Source organism: Phasianus colchicus, chromosome 2 (assembly GCF_987193195.1).
Source record: "Phasianus colchicus chromosome 2, bPhaCol1.hap1.1, whole genome shotgun sequence".
In the NCBI taxonomy this organism is placed as follows: domain Eukaryota; kingdom Metazoa; phylum Chordata; class Aves; order Galliformes; family Phasianidae; genus Phasianus; species Phasianus colchicus.
In genome coordinates, this window is record NC_143437.1 from 93,959,208 (window position 1) to 93,973,693 (window position 14,486).

Genomic DNA, 14,486 nt, shown 5'->3' on the forward strand with positions numbered 1-14,486 from the left:
AATATTGGTGATCTATATAATGATGTCCAAATATATATAGAGGACTCTGGGAAATATGTGGAATGAAAATATTTTTCATAGGTTACAAATTAAATTGTAATACAAAAGGAATATAAAAACCTTTAAAAATCATCAGTTATGTTTTGTACTGTCATATCCTGCTTCTGAAGAGAAGAGGGAGAGGTGACCAGATTTGCAAATCCTTCTGGTTTGACTAAAGTGAAATGGCACTCCAGGTCTGTATGTAAGAGGGAAAAATAGCAACTTCAGTAAGAGATTTGTATAAAAGTGTTACCCTATGTGTGTTGGCACACCCACAAATACATCTATCCAAGCTGTGTGGTTCAATAGGAAATCCAACTAAGCTTTTTGTTACTTTACAACTTTGAGAGATAAAGTGGATAAGATAAAAAGAGATACAGATCACCAATCTTGGATCCAGCACCAGGCCTGTCAATGAGGGTGCTCCAAAAAGCAGTAGAGAGAAGCTGGGGCAGCAGCAGCAGTAAGACTGGGCTAACCTCCTTATCCATGGCCCAGTCCCTATTGTAGTATCAAAGCAAAAAGGGAAGGGATGGTCCTCCACACACCCTATTTGGAATGGTAGTAGGCTTCAGTCCCAGAATTTGTGTAAAGTGATACAGCAGCCAAACCAAAGGAGATGAAACCACAACCTGATCATTTCTCAGATATTGTTGTGGACTCTGATTTTGTGACTCTTCCAGAAGTGGTTGAGACATCAGTCAAATTAAGGGGAGGGATATTTGGCTCCTCCCTTGGTTTAATTATCTCAGGGCATTGTCCAGTCTTGTCCCTCACATGTACCTAAAGTTTGTAACTATATGACAGAGATTTCAGCATAGGTATTAGGTAATAGCTTGCTAATGCTAAGGTGTAATTTTTCAAGAAAGCAGGAAATAAGACTTTCTGCACATTGTGAGCAACTTTAAAACCAGTATATGCTTTACACTACCCTGATAATGTTTACATATCATCTAAAGTATTCTCAAGGATCAGCTCACCATACTCTAAAAAGAATTATAAGTATCTCTGCATATATTCCATACAGTTCAACTTGTTTGGGTTTAGTCCCAATTGTATAAACCATTCAATTCTGCTTGATCCTGGAATATATCATGGTTTGTGACTCTTGATGTGAAGATTTATCACTAATCTCTTCCTTCTCTCTATGTCAGAAATGAGATGCAAATTTCAGATTCAGTAGAAATTTGTTCCAAATACTGTGCAGATATTTTCCTGTTTTCAATAGTGCTACAATTCCAGTGTCTTCTTTGTTTACTTTAAGATTGGTTTTACTTTCTAAGTGATAATCCAAACAGTCATTTTACATATAAAAACAAATGGATTATCTGTACCAACATAATATGATCTTAATTCTATTAGGCTACGAAGTCACAAATGTAAAGCATGGCTGCTACGTTCAGACTTGAAATTAAAGTTCTTTCTTTTACTATGGTAAGCCCAATGATATGGATATTTTGCAAATGAATTTGCCTTAAGCAACTTCCCTTTTTAATATCAGAGACACAATGTACTGCTTAAGAAATTAAAAAAACAACAAAAAACAAGTTGGCCCTGTGCCAAATAGTACATGCAGTACGCAGGATCCTTTGGAGGTCATCTGAAGTGCATAGCTCATTTTTTATTCCTTCATTTTGCATTACTTTGTCTGTCTTAAAATGATAATTATTAAAATATTTCCCAGCATCTCCTGCTGAACACTTAAATCTGGCTTCCTACAGCTTTTCATACTGAAGCTAGCTTTCAAGTTGATAACTTGAAGTCATTATTAAACAAAAGAAATCCAGTACATAATTATAAAATATCACCCACCCTATCATTCCTGCTGCCTGCAGGCATTTTTAGATACTGACTTTTATTTGTGCTTTGTGGTTTTTCTATAATATTAATAACTCTATCTTTCCTGTATGCCTTTCTCTAATTCCTCTCAGATGATGTCAGTTTACGAGATTAGTTGAATTTTCTTAGATGTCTTTCCAGGACGCAGTGACCTCACTCCACAGGAGTGGACACTTGGAATGTGCAAGTGTGCAGTAAACTTCCTGCCTCTTTGTACCAGCTATCTCTTTCTTCAAGTCCTAATGTACAGGAAGAAGAAACTACACTGATGCCAGAAAGCTGCTCTGAAATCCCTGATGATTCTGTTTTGCTTGTGGGGTCATTCAATTATGTCTGAAATTAGTTCAGTTATTCATTTTGGTTTGCAAGTAAAAATAAACAAAGAAACAAACAAAAAAAAAACAACAGAAAATGTTTTGAAATCCAGGGCTGTATTCAAATTGTAATTTGAATAAATTGAAGAATGATTTTTACTGTGGGGCTTAGGGGCTGTTCTATTTTTAAGTAAATGCTGAGACTGCAGACTTGTGTCAAGACCTCCCTGTTGAAAACTTCAAAGGCATTCCTTCCAGGCAGACAGTTTATTCTAGAGTAGTGGAAGTTCCTCCCTGAGGTTCAAAAGGTCATTGCTAGAGAACTCATTATCTGTAGGGAATAGTGACTTGAGTAAAAATCTCAAAAAATGTATTAATATTGACCACACTGACAAGGTGACAGGATGTGGGAATCATTTGAATTGAGTTATATGTGGTTATAGTGTAAAAAGAAAAAAGATTTTTCTAGTGTGACAAAAATATTTTATCCAAATTAACAAAACGTGTCCTCAAAGTTAAAGCAAGGCTGATGTTAAAGCCCTTTTCAAAAGATCTATTCAAGAATGAGAGAAGATTCCAAAAGAAATCCAGAAGTTGCAAAGTATATTTTTGTTGAGCTTCTACGGTGATGTATCCTGACTGAATTCCACTATGAAATTGCTGAGTATTCACAGTTTTCAATTTCTTGGTCCTTACATTCACTGTGCTCTACACAGACTCAATTATTCACAAAGATTAACCAAATATAAAGGGTTATAAAAGTTGTTAGTATTGTGTACTACCACATACAATTTTATAATATTCAACAGTGAAAGCAACTTCTAAAATATCTAAAAGGGTGATGCTAACCAAGATCAAAGTGCAACACAATGAATCCTAAAACAGCAGTTTGAACTTTCTCCTTGTACCCATTCTATCATGAATACATTTCAGCATAGAAACATATTAAAAGATAAATAAATAAATAAATGAATGAATAATCCCACATACCCACCAATTTCTTTTCCCAGACAAGGACAAAATAACAAACATTTGACAGGCATCAATCACAGTCGCACAAACCAAATGAAAGCTCAGTGAGAATTTCTGGAGGTGAGGACCAAGATTTGTAAAATGTCTAGACTACAGGTGTTTTCCTACAGATATCTACCACTGCTAAATCTGAATACAGTAAGTTATATTTAGGGGCTGTAAGTATGTAGGAATCCAATGAGACAGCCTTCTAGAAGAACAATTTATGGTTTTATTACTAAGTTATACTGTTTCAGGAAGTATTTCCAGGTACTAGAAGACCATTGTCAGTACTACAAAATTTCTGGAATAGACTTTTGGCAAACTTTTGACCTGAGTTAAAAGGCAATCTTCCCAGAAATTTCTTTGCCAAATTTGAGAATTGATACAAGACAGGAACCATTCCCAAAAGTCAGATCAGATGTTCTGGAAAGTCTACAAATTTAAAAAGTTTGTAGGTGGGGACATAGACTGTTTTGTCCTTTTAGTCTTCAGAACAGAAAATAGGTGCTGACACTATTTAGGTTAACTGGAAGAAAAAGGTGTATTCTCTGAGTATGCTGGACCATTGGTCCAATACTGGTTCAGAAGGAAAAATATCATTGGATTTACATTTTCTGCAGTTTCTATTCTGCATTCAGCAATTAACTGAAGATGAGTTTACTGACTTATTTATATGTACATCTTTGGAGTTCATAGTAACTGAAAGTAAAGATGTAACTAAAATTGTCATTTCTAGACTACTTCTGGTGTCAGTGAAGAACGAAAGCTAAAAGACTGTGGTTAAAAACAATGAGTACTAGGATTGTTTTTCTGATTCTTATAGCAGTATCTAGTAACTAAATGGGAGTGTATCTGGCTTACAGATTTACATTAGTATCACATTTTAAGCAAGAAATCAGATTTAAAATACTATATCTGACTGAAATGAATTTAAACATAATTATTATCATCCACATGAGACAAATACATATTTTGAGTCAAAATGGAATGAATTTTCCTTCTATCAGGGTTTCCTACATTCTCCCTACATTAAATTAATTGCACTAAAGTAGTCTTTCATTTTTTACGTTTTGGTCCTTCATATGCAGCTGCAAGCTTGATGTAAATTTAATAATATTTGTACAGTATAATGGCTCCAGAACAATTTTCTACTCTGATATGTTCTTCCTCAAAGAAATGAACAACAAAGTATCAGTTACCTGAAAGTAAGTGCCACAGAGATTTCAGAGTTAATGCTGTGCTACTAAAAATGTGGAGATTCTTGCTTGATATTATCAAAAGGCTTAGTACTACTTCAGTCCCAGTTTTAAAATGCACCTGAATAATGGGGATGCCTGCTATGGCTGTCATCGTTGCCCAACTGGAAGTTTTGCAAAATTATTGCAAACTTTTTTTTTTTTTTTTTTTTTGTAAGTTTATATTTCTTTTCTACTCAGTAAAGAGCAGAAAGAAGTGTAACATGAAATCAACAGATTTAAATAACTGTTGTAGTGTAAGTAAAAGACTTCTCTTTTTCAAAGTTCAAACATTTCCCAAGTGATATCAGATATATATTATCACTCCCATTCCTATATTTTACAGTTTGAAAAAAAAAATAAGTTTGACCCTGACCTTTTGACTCTGGTCTTCACGGGGTTGTTTCTCACAACTTTTTCCTCATTGCTCTCTGCTCTCTAGCATTTTTAAGTACATTTCCTAGCAGCACCACCATCTTGTCTGCAGGGCCCAGTCATGCCCTCTGGTAGGGTTGTTGGACTCATCTGGAACCAGCTTCATACAGTACAGGGTGGTCCCAGCCTCTGCTCACAAAGGAGCTCTGCAGGCCTTGCTACCAGTACTTGGGTATCTGTACCCAATACAAGTGTCCTTTTCTTTTAAACAGTCAGATTAAAATATTTGTGAGGTTTTGATTTCTTAAAATGGAAAGGATTGGAAATTATTTTATATTTTTCAGAAAGTAATAAATAAAAATTCACATTTTTTTTTCACTTACTAAATCTTTCCCTCTTTCTTCTCCATTCATTATTTCACTCAGAGCGAGAGACTTTTTTTTTTTCCCCCAGCTAAAACAACTAAGAAGCTCAGAATGATCGTAGTATCCAGATATTATTTGTACCAGAAAATAATATGTTGGCTTAAAAACAGATATATGAAGATATGGAATTTTAAAATTACTCTGAAAACACTGCCACTTCAGCCATGATATTTCAAAATCTCTTCACTCTCAAAATGGCTGGAAGCTGAAGGCACAACTGATATGAATATAGATGAAAATGTTATTGTTAAAAATATAAAGACAGATTTATGGGGTATCCACATAGCCTTAAAGAAATGAAAGACTCCATGCAGATACACATATGAAAACTACAATGACATGACAAGTTTAATCTTTGATCAGTAATCAAATGGTTTTGCTTCTTTTCATTCAGCGCTATTTTCTTTCTCAATGGCCTGCAGTCGTTCAGGTTGATCAATGACTTAAACATGTTATCCTTCCATCAGCTTAGTCTCAAATCCCTTTGTAGGTACTTTTACAGTTTAATAGAGCTTATTTTCAAGTTAGAAAGATCTGAAGAGTTCAAGATTAAGATCTAACCAGACCCCACATAGCCATCCAGTATTGATTTGCAGCCCGGAATGTAAAATCTCTAACTTTCATTTAAGATCTATCTGCTTTCATGGAGGCCTTCTCATTGTAAGTCTATTTGAGGATCTTGTTTAGAGAGATCGTTTTCCCTTAATTTATATCTCATTTTCCATGACAATTGTCAGTGCTATGTAGTAGCAGAAGGATCAAATCTCTAATGGAATTCAGAAATTGCAAATCAAGTCTCCAATTTTACCATTTATTCTGAATGTTCAAAATTTGCATCTCTATCTGTTTCATTAAAGTACCTTGATAATTGTCTGAATAGAACAAGAATACAGGACTTAGAATTGGCACGTTATGTATCCAGCTTTCCTATAAGTATTCTTCATTGTTAAGGGAACAAGACATTAAATAATTAAAAGTTTTCTTAATTTTTACTTATTTATTTATTTATTTTTGATAACAGAATGAAATCATTCTGAAATCATCTATGTGAACATTTAGACATGAAGAGGCACTGTGGATAAAACTGACACCAACCTTAGGAAATTTGCTTTCGCTAGTGTTTTAGAATGCCCTGCTGGCTTTGACAATCATTTTGAATTTTTGTATCTTTTTATTCTTCCTGTAATGGATTACTGAGACAGGCCTAAAAAAATTACATGAAATATGTAAGATGGATTTAAACAGTTGTGGAACTAGATGGTCTTTAAGGTCTTCGAGTTATCTAATAATTCATAATAATCCTATAATCAATATCCTCCTCTTTTTTCCTTTTTTTCTTTCCTTTTTTAATTGTTTTTTTTTTAAAAAAAAAAAAATTATTACTGATTATTACAGTGATGGTTTCATAAAACTGTTTTTTAATAAAATTTAAATACAATTCATTCTTGAGCTCATTCTTGAGTGGCAATAGTAAGAGGAGAGCTCATCACTCTGGATGTATACTAAAGCTTGTTCTGTTACTTCGGAATTACTCACTGCATTTATCACCATCTATCACCATCCAGAGTCTTCACTGCCAAATTGTTGTTCAGTCACTCAATAGTATGGTAACTTTCCGGTGTTTTCCAAACACAATTTATGGTTTTATCACCATAAATAATTTAAAGTATCAACAGACTCTGTCACTGCTCTATTTCTTTGTTCCTCTTCTATCACAATATGATCATCAACAGATCTGGGACTAGAACCCATTGGAGTATATTACAAAAACAAACAAACAAACAAACAAAGTTGAGTCCTACCTTGTTTCTTCTCCAACCTTCTTCTTTTTCTTTTTATTCTTTGACCATGAATTCATTTTAATAATATCACATTTTATTTTTATATGATATTTTAATAATATCATATTTTTTAGAAGACTCTTAATCTTATCTTACAAAATAATAAAGAACCTTTTTGAATGTTTAACTGGATCATCAACTCAAATATCAGGGGCTCCTGTTGCTCATCGACTTTCTGGTGCTTTTTTTCCCAAGAGCTCTAACACAGGCCAGAAGTAATTTACCACTACAGAATCCAAGTTTTCTTTCTGATCATATCACAGTTATCTTTATGCCTATTAATTTTATTCTTTATTGTATGTTCAACCAACTTGGTATGGAGGCTTGATTTCATTACCCTGGATGTTACTTTACAATTTGGCATCACATATATTACCTTCCAATCCTCAGGTGTTAAAGCTGCTTGAAGTGCTAGCACGCTCAGAGGAATTTAATAATTTGGTGCTATTCTCATTCAAATTTTTTAGTCAATCCTTGTTGGTTTTAGTCTTCATTCTTAATTTTGTCTAAAATTATTTCCATTGGTTCTTTCACAGTTCCTGTGGCTAGTTTCCTCTAGGGAATGATTCCATCCTGAGAGATTTCCTGAATTTTGCTACATCAAGTAATTCATTTAGATTTTCTAGTGTAAGTTTGTATTGTCATTCATTTTAGTTTCAATTTACCGTATAACTTAGTGCGGGATGTATTCACTGTTATTCAGCTCACTGATAGCTGATTTGTTAAACTGAAGCTTCAACAGACAAAATAAATTGTCTAGATGCACGCAAAAAAATTTAGTACCCCTGGGAAAAAGTTATAAATACTTATGACAGGATGTTTCCTTCAAACATAAAGTCTGAAATGAGAAGACCAGAACACACCGATTAAGGAAAACAAATACCAGCAAGTCTAGGTTATACACAAATTGTACTTTTATAATATTTATCTAAGCCTCTCAAGATTGTTCTTAAAGGACGCTAATTTCCTCTTTAAGAAGTGCGAGCCATTACACTGGGTTTTGAGACACCTCTTATCAAAATACTTCCCACAGCTATTTTACAGAGCTGTGGGTTTTCCAGGCTGTGGCGCCTGCATTTGAGCTCTGCTCTGACTCCCTTAGGCCATAAGCTCATGAATCATTATGCTACATGCCTACTTAGGAAGGCAAGAAGGAGTAATTCAGCAGTCATCAGCTGAATCATTCACTCCTTATTCCCTTTCTATAAATAGGCACAGTGGTTTTGTTTTCTCTAATTTCTTCTCAAGCTTTTCCCTGTAATCCTGCAGGTTGGCTCTTGGTAAAGGAGGAAATTAAAAGAGGAAAGAGGTTGGCTTGTTGTTAAAAAAACATCAAGGGGGAGGACTGCATGGAAGGCTGCGCTTGGGAGGAGAAAAGATAATGAATAACAGGAAATTTGAACTGCATGAGTAGCAGCAAAGGTAGCAGCTGTCTACAGGTGGTTTCTGTGTCAAGCTTCAGTGCTCTAGACAAACCAGGAGTGCCAGGAGAAAAAAAAAACAAAAATAAATAAAAGGAATGATCACCTCAAAAATTCAAGAGAAATCATCTTCTGTCTTTACTGAATGTTTTTTTAAGAAGTGCAGGGAAAAAAAAGGCTAATCCTTTGCCTTAATCATCCATTGAGTATACTTTCTATTTCTCTTTGTTTCTTAGACTTCTTAAATTGTGTTTTATTTTCTGTTCCTCAGTTCAGCAACAGAGAAGTGACCACTAAAGACATTAAAAGCCTTAACTGGCCATTACAAGACAAACAGCAGCAGTTTAAAACAACAGCTATTAGTTGTCAGTCTTTTTCTAGTCTCTGGTGTGTTTAGCTTGATTTCCTGTTTTCTTCCCTTAAAATATACAAACAACCCTTTTTCTTTCTTGAAAAATCTTTTTTTATTTGTTTTATGAATCTCTCATATTTCATACAAATTATTATTCAAAGCAGTAGTTTGTTTCTTCCTATGAGTTTATAGACAAAGACTTCACCGTTAACAGGTGTGTACCACTTAATTGATCTTTCAATACTAAGTAAAAGAGCACAATTTACAGGTGCCAATTTCAAGGGTCTGTAAGTCACATCACATCACGTATTTTGGTGCCAAATCATATTACCATAGGTTTTCATACAAATCACGTAGTTGAGCAAGTATAGCTTAGATCAGTACACTAGTTTCTGTATATTAATTGAAACCTGTTATGTGGTTTAAGAACATATTGAAATTGACATACATCTTTAAACATGCAAGTAATGACATGGTCTTCTGCAGCAGTAACATACTTAACATAAGGCAGGCTGAGACTCCATTTTTATTCCTAGGTTTTGCTTTGATAATATAAAAAGAATACATAAAAAAGTTGATGACTGCAAATTTGAGGATCTTTTTCTCTACATAATTAATTGATTTATCTTTTCAATTGGGAATGCATTGACAGCATTAGTAATTAAATAATACTGCTGACTTGTCATGCTGTCTAGTAAATCTCATTTTGTGGGCTTTTTAATATATGAATATATATATATTATATAGATGTAGTTCAAGTACTTACTTCAAACATTAGGTTTTAAAAGTTCTGTGAAGGAAGATAATATTTTTTTTGTTGTTGCAATTGTTCCATATTTGATTTAGTTTAAAAGATCCAAAAGTTCACAAAGAATCACTTGACTCTGTAAATGCCGAAATATGCCTCGAAAAGTTCTATTGGACTAACTCTACAACTTTCCTGAACTTTCCTGCACAACTTTGTTTTCAACTAAAATTTCCAAACTTTTTTTTTTTTTTTTTTTTTTTTTTCAAGGAAAGTAAGATGAGTGCAGGCACTGTCCCTCTTCTCCTGCTTCTAAAATATTTTCTTCCAGAGCCATAGATTTTTTTTTTTTTCCTGGAATTATTTTTAGAAAAGAAAAGTATCTTGAAGATTTCCTGTGTGCTGCAGACCACACTGGAATTTTGTCACACCTATTAGCTGTGCTTAGGACCTCACAAATTCAGAGAAACCCACTAATAAAGAAAATATTTTCTGGTTTTAAAAGAAATATGTGCCATACACTATTTACAGTCATCTCGTCTTTTTTTAGTGCCTCTTGAATATTTCTGGTAAATGATGTCATAAAAACCATCTGAGACTACTAATGATCAAAGGTCTTTGAAACAGTGACGCTCTTGTCTTGTTCTCATCTGCCTTCTGGCAAATGTTGTTGACACAAAAGTCTAAATTATTTGCTTTTTTTTTTTTTTTTTCCTGTAATATTCAGTTTCCAAAAAGCTAAGACATATTCTTTAACACTAAGAACAAAGGTCACCCTGAAGTCACATCCCATAATCATATTCTACGCTGGATTTTACTTTAGGAACTGTAACTGAAATGTTAAGGACAAGTTTGTTTTGGTTTTACGTATATGAGAGATAAAGGAGAAAACAAATACACGGAATTTTCAGTTTATATAATTATCAGCACAATGTGTAGTAGATACAATGAAGAAAATGGATTATATCTCTGCCTGCCATTTCCATGAATGAAGACAAGATGTACCTGGAAAAAAAAACAAAACAAAACAAAAGCAAATCTGGAATTTCTAGTCCTCAGAAGGTTGTAAATTCAGTCTGAGTATCAGGGTGACTTCCCAATGAGAGGAAGATCTATCGCCTTGTAAAGATATTTAATAGATGAGCTGCCCATCTTCACTCCTTTGCAAAGTTGTTGATTTTTGAAATCCCTCACATTCATGTAAATCAGTTCTAGCTCCACTGAATGTGGTAGAAACACCCTCAACCTCAAGGTACACTAGCTGAGAGGCAGAAAATGGTTTTGTTCATGTAAACTGTATTTCATCTGGGAAGAAAGTCACCTGCCTAATCTATTATTCCACTGGGAGCATGTAGGAAGAACCTTTAGTCCTACTGTCAATGTTGAGGAAGGACTATAGATTTGAGAGAACTGAAGATACATCCTGAAGAGGCTGGCCTATAAATGAAATAGTCTTCCGAGGATGAAAGTGTCTGGGTGTTGTCTTCCAGATTTACTGTAGCTGGTACTGATCATTCATATGAGATGTTGAAGAAAATAGCCCCTTCACATCACTGTATCAATGTGCTTATTTGGCATTACATGATAGATAGCATAAGGATTCCTCCTGCTATTTTTCATAATGAGCTCTACTCTCACACAGAAGAGACCTTTATGTAAGCAACCATTCTGTGGGAGAGAAGTGAAACAGAGAAATTGCAGGTTGATTACGTCTTCCCCCCCCCCCCCCCCCCCCCAGGATTCTGTTTTCAGGTAGCTGCTTTTAGGCCTGCCTCCTTAAACTCCATCACTGTCTGTCTGAGATGACCACAGATCTGATGGGAACTTCTCAGGGTACTGAGGAATGCAGTAAGCACAATGAGGTAATTCCTGTTAGTCAGAATGTCTGTGTGAGGAGCCAAGTCACAGCTTCCAGCCCCTCAGCCTTCCCACAGGCAATATGAGGCGGTTGGCCTTACAGTGCATGGAGTCATTTGTGACTGAGGAATGGGATACAGAGATGGGAGCAGCAAAAGCCACAGGTAGGTTATTGCAGAGCACACCTGTGACTAAAGATGCCTGAAAAACAGCAACGCTGTTTCTCAGTCATAAGCTGTAAAGCGTCAAGTCTATGGGGTCCATTAGACATAAGTTTTAGTCTGTGTACTGTTTAATGGCAGGCTTTTTTTTATCAGCAAACAGAAATCAGATGCTAGAGAGACCTGTTGTGAACAGCAGGAGTGAGAAATATGAGTGATTCTCCAGGCTGTCTTTCTTCTGAGCAATACTTACAAGAGTTCTTTGGCCACTTTCTTTTAATTACTATTATTTATTACTTCCCAAACTTCTTCTCTCTTTAGTATCTTTACTCTGATAGAAGCCAAGGTGACTGAAAGAAAATTGTAACCAAGATAACTGACAGTGGGATTGGCTGGCTATATAGAGAATATCAGCAACAGCATTACATGGCAGTGGCTGAGGAGATTGTCTCTAAATTCTTAAGCGTACTTCTTTTGGTATTCATGAATCATCTAGGTTCTTTTATTGTTTTTCAACAGACACATTCTAGGGCACTACTGAGCCCCTGAAGATCAATAAGTCTAGTCTGCCTTCATGACACTGGAGAATCAAGAATATAGAAAGCTTTGTTACATTGCTAAATTCTTAAAGATGGAAAATGTAGATAGGAATGGATCCTTTTGAGGCCATCTAATCAATCCCTGTGCTCAAAGCAGGGCTAGCTTCATAGTTAGGCTGGGCTCTGCAGGGCTAACCTGCAGGGCTTTCCAGGTAGTTATTGAAAATCGCAATGGTTGGGGTTCCCAAAGAATCTTTTTGCATTCTGTCACTCATATGTAAACTTTTTTTTTCTATACATCTACCTGGAATTTCCACTATTGCAACTTGTTACTCTTGTCCCTTTGTTTTCCTTCTAAGTCTCTTTGGATGTCACTTGAACATGGAACATGCCCTGCTATTTGGCCAAAGTAAGGTACAGGGGGTTAAATTCAAGACCAATCTTGAACTGAAAGTCAGGATCAAAGCTCAAGTTATGTAATAATCCAGTAGACAAATTTATATTTTTCATTCTGTTATAAAAGAACTCAGTAAAAACAATAAAGAAACTGCAACAAGAGTGACTTTTGTTTTTCTTGAGACATCTGTAATTACTTATGGCAAGAGTTGCTCAAAGTATAGTTGTCAAACCAAAGAAATGTTTGAAATTTCATCTTTTCTTTTGTTTACTCTGGAATAATTTCCAAACCATTTCCACAAACTGAGAATACATTTGGTATTGGTAAGTAATTTGCTAAATATTTCAGACTTAGCAAATTGGCCAGACTGCAATTTGTTTCTGAACTGTTCACCTCACCTTTTTACTTCTGGCAATGTCTGATTGTTTTTTTCTGTCTGATGGCTGTCAAACTTTGCAGTCAGTAAGATAAGACTGGCAAACAGACTATAATGAATAGGAAGGCAATGACATTCATTGCAAATTCCTGAAACTGCCAGGATTCACAAACATATTTGTGAACATTCAGTATGCTGTCTGAACACCTTCTAACTGCATATAGGAGTATTTCTTAAATGCACTAAACAGAAATTGGTTATTCGTGGTCAAGTGTCATTACTGTCACCAGCAGAGTACTTGCTTGAGGCCCCAGCTGATCCCACACTTCCTCTGGTAGCAACTGAACATCAATTCTATTTTTTTCTAGGCAGAAAAAAGGGCTTGAAAGTTTCTCTAGAGTGACAAGAGAAATGCTGATAAATGAATTGCTCAGAAATATCCAGGAAACCTCTACCAGGTCTGGAAGCTTAATTCTAGTGATGCCAGTCTGGAAGATTTGCAGGTCATTGCAAGTTCAGGATGTTTTCTCCACAGTTTTTAGTAGCTTTCTCTACAATGGTAAGCCATCCCTCCTTATAAAAATAACCACAATAAACAGACTTCCTACAGATGGTACCTAGCTTGGTCAATTTATCAGACAGTGTGTTAGACTCAGTAGCACATAGGTTGCTCAAATGTCTCCTATGTTTCCCTGGAAATTACAGCAGCTACAAAGAGCACAATAATGCTATTTGATAGAGCAAATTCTCTGTTACAAAACATTATTTTTTAACAATCACCACCATTAGCTATGCATTTTTGTCAGTGATGAGCACCATGTTGTGCTCACAAAAATTTTAACCAATGGAGGCCGCCCTCTGTTTCACAGACACTATGATGGCTTCATTGCTAGGAAAAGGTTGCCCATGCAGTACATCTTTCACTGACTCAAACAGATGAAAGTCTCAAAAGCAGCAAATCCAGATGATACAGTGGGTGTCAGAGGATATTCCAGCCAAGATTGGCAATGTGCTCCTCAGTCTTCAAACTGGTATGGGGCCAGATGCTATAGTGTTGCAAAAGAAAGGATGTATTCTCTCTGCTGACTCTGGATGTTTGAGCTTTCAGCTTAGTCAGCATTGTGATGTAGTGGTCAGAGTTGACGGTTTGTCTGATTTCCAGAAAATCAAGCAGGATCACGCTTTTGCTATCTCATACAACACTGCACATCATTTGACCCACTTAAAGCTATGTCTTGAATTTTTTCTTTGATGGGGAATCCACATCACGGCTCCATAAACTGTTGTTTTGACTCCAGCTCCATCTGTGACTCCACATCTCATCACCTCTAATGATGCAGTCTAGGAAACTGGCTTGACCCTTGTATTGGTTCATTAGGTCCTGACAAACTTATGGCATATGGTGTTCTTTCTGTTCCTGAGTGAGGATTTGTGGGACCCTCCTGGTGCAAAGTATGTGGTATCCAATGTTGCCACCATTGTTTCCAGCGCACTGAAGATGATATTCAGCTAGTCATAGTCTGCTGGGTTACATGTATGAGCTGATCAAGATG